Here is a 3,522-nt window from a genome sequence, read left to right as displayed (position 1 = left end):
ACCATATTAATTGTTTATTTCAAGGTGACAAAAGTTTGAAAGGAACTCAGATTGGTAACCACATCACATTGGCTCCTCATGTTATCCATGTGGTAGTTGCTTATTTTACCAAAATATAAGCTCCATTTTGTTTTCACCTTTTCACAGAAATTAACTAATAGGAGATGATCATATTTCTATGACAACAGAATGAGCTGAATATCTAAAAACCTCCAATATTTCTCTAAGGATACTCTCCTACAAACTTACTGATGGGAAAAATCTTCATGGTATTAGTGTTTAAGGCTATTTTCTTTCTTTGAGTAAAGAACAGATTATCACCTCTTAAAAAGAAAGCAGATGTTGTATTAGATTAAGTAGACGTTGAATTGTTCCACCATCAGGATGTGAATTTTTAAGTGTTCTAAATAACTTTAATTACTTTATGAGAGTCCAGGTGTATGAGAATGATGGCATATAAGAAAACATGTGTCATCTTGGACTCAGAAAGTCTTGGGTTTTTTTATATGCTATTTGTATTACCACTGACAAGTTATTTAAGTTCTTACTGACTCGCAAATGTCTATGAGATTGTAAGTTTCAAGCTAGTTCATGAGATCATAGGTTTGGAGATTTAGACTGGGAAGAGATCTTACTGATTTTCTGTAGGGAGCAAATTTTCACATTACAAATTCACAATACCTTTAAAATCATAGTTTCAGAGGAAAAATGCAGAATTTAATTTTATATGGAAAATTATGCAACTAAAATTATAAAATATATTTATTATGCTTCTCCCAAAGGGCTGAAATTCTAATGAACATCTTAAAATTTTAGAGTTATAACACTTTTTAGAGATATCAAGCCCAAATATATCATTTTGAAAATGGAAACTAAGAATCAGAAGAATGAAATGGTTTGCCCAAGAAATCAATAATTTAATGGCAAATCTGAGACCTGAAGCTTGGTTTTCTGGCTATTAGTCTTTTGTTTCTTCCACTACACCATTTGCTTTTTTTTTTTCTATTTAGACTTTCTAAAAGATATATCAAATTAAATTGATTTTTTTTCAATTTTGGACAATGTTCGTTAAAGAACTGTTCACTTATCCCCTAACTTACCCAAAACATACCTACCTATGATTCTGAGGGAAGTGACTACATGCTTTATACTGTATATGGTCCACAGGATCTAGCACAGAACTAAATCCATAATAACTGTTCACTATTTATTTCTTAAATGAATTTGTCAGATATTTTTACCGGGGCTGTTGATACACTATGACTCTAATGTATTCTTACTGGAAGTTTAAATGACAGTATGGCATGGGTTCAGATGGGAGCTCTCATAAGATCATGAAATAATGAATTTTTTTAACCTGTTCTGGATAATGTTACCTATCCCAATCTAATCAAAATGAATTTAGAAAAATGAACATTTTTAGACGCAGATATGAAAGTAAGGTAAACTATAATGACCAACATATAGGGGTGTAAACTCAAATTCACATCTAACTTGCAAAGAGAATTCCCTTTTAAGCTGTGTCTCTGTCAGAGTCCCAAAGTCGATATAGAACCTCCTGAGTTTTAATTCACATCCTTCTAGTCATCATCATCATCTTTATGTTAAGTACATATTAAATAGCTTTTCAAGTAAAATCAAGAGTTGTAACCGAGACACAGTGAGTCATTACAAACATTTGCTCCTAGAATTTTCCTTACAAGTTCCAAAGTTTTGTAAGAGATTAATTTGTAGTATGTATTTAAGGGAAGCATGATAGTTTAATCAGGAAATAACTTAGATAGTGACAACCTACATTGACGTGGTGCTTAAAAGTTTGTAAAACTGTTGACATATATTCCTTTATTGATCCTGTGAAGTAGGTATTATGGATGTACTTGGTATGCTTACAGATTAAGGAACTGAGATGTAGACAGTTAAAGAAATTGTGACCATGGCAACATAACTAGATGATAAGGGAGTACTAGAACACACTTTTTTCTGCCACCAAGTCCAGCACACCAATTCTGTTCAACAAGCATTTATACTATGCCTACCAAGAGCTATGCTATTTCTTAGAAAATTGCCACTGAAAGAGATAAAGTAAACAACTTGAAAATTTCTTCCTGAAGGCAGCTCCATTGAGTAATACATATATACATACATATACATACAAATGTATATGTACATATATTTCTGTATGTATATACATATATATGTATGCTTATATATACATGTATTACTTTAATTTATGTAGATATAGATATAGATGTAGACATAGATATATAAATTAAAGGATTATTTCTGGAAGCCAAGATGGTGGAGTAAGCTGTAAATTGCTATAATTCTCTGATTCTCACCTCCAGATAATCATAAAAAAAGCACCCTAAAACAAATCCTGGAACAACAGAACCTGGGAAAAAGTGGGTGAAACAAACTCTTAGAACTCTTAGCCCAAGAAACTTGGAAGATTAGCAAGAAAGTTTTGTTTCATTTGGATAAAAAGGAAATATAATCCAGGATAGGAAGTGTCCCAGCAAGTGAGCAGCAAGTCCCACCCCAACAAACCAGTGGGAGATCCTGAGCTCCAGTGTGGTGAAGCAGGCCAACACCAGGACTTCACGTATGCCTCAACATAAACAGGAGAATGGATTGACTCCAATTCCAGGAAAACCTTGGATAAACAGAGAGCAACCACCACCAGATCTCCATGTGCTTCAGCACATCCCTAGGCAAATAGGTAGATACCAACCATACAGGTACTTAAGCATACAGGCAGCTACTACCTCTGGGCCCCTGCCACATGCTTCAGCACATATCTGGGGAAACAGGCATCCTCTAGTGGCCATCCACTGTAGCCTCCCTTCACCCCTAAACCCTTAAAAACACAGAAACATGTCAGCAGCCTCAGCACATGCCAAACAACATCACTAGGACCCCAGCTCAATACCAGAGAAGATGTCAAACCTCTACATTCTGAAGTAACATCAGCCACACCCCAACACACCCCCTCAGTCCAACCCTAGACACAAGAGCCCTCCATCAACCTCAGGGCAATGTCAGTGTAGCACCAGATAAATAGCCATGGTCTGTAGCCTCTGTCACAAGAAGGCTGAGACAGTGACCCTTCCACTGTGGGAGAAGAACTCAAATTTAAAAGAAAGGGGTAAAGGCCAGAAAAGATGAGCAACAAGCAAGAGCAGCAACAACAAAATGTGAGTATAGAAAGTTATTATGGCAACAGGTAAACTCAAGACACAAATTCAGAAGACAACAATGTCAAAACACCTATGGGCAAAGCCCCAAAGAAAAACAGGAATTGGTCTCAAGTTCAGGAAAAAAAAAAACTCATGGAAGAGTAAAAAAAGAAGCTCAAAAATCATATAAGACAGGAAGAAGATAAATTCATAAAAAAATGAGAGTGATGCAAGAGAATTATGGGGGAAAAAGTCAATCACTTGGAAAAAATAAACACCTGCTTACAAAGTAGAATTGGTCAAATGGAAAAGACACAAAAAACCACTGAAAAAAATTCCTTAAAAA

This window comes from Notamacropus eugenii, chromosome 5, assembly GCF_028372415.1.
Source record: "Notamacropus eugenii isolate mMacEug1 chromosome 5, mMacEug1.pri_v2, whole genome shotgun sequence".
Classification (NCBI taxonomy): domain Eukaryota; kingdom Metazoa; phylum Chordata; class Mammalia; order Diprotodontia; family Macropodidae; genus Notamacropus; species Notamacropus eugenii.
The sequence above is the reverse complement of the archived record's forward strand: the minus strand, read 5'-3'. Positions refer to the sequence as shown.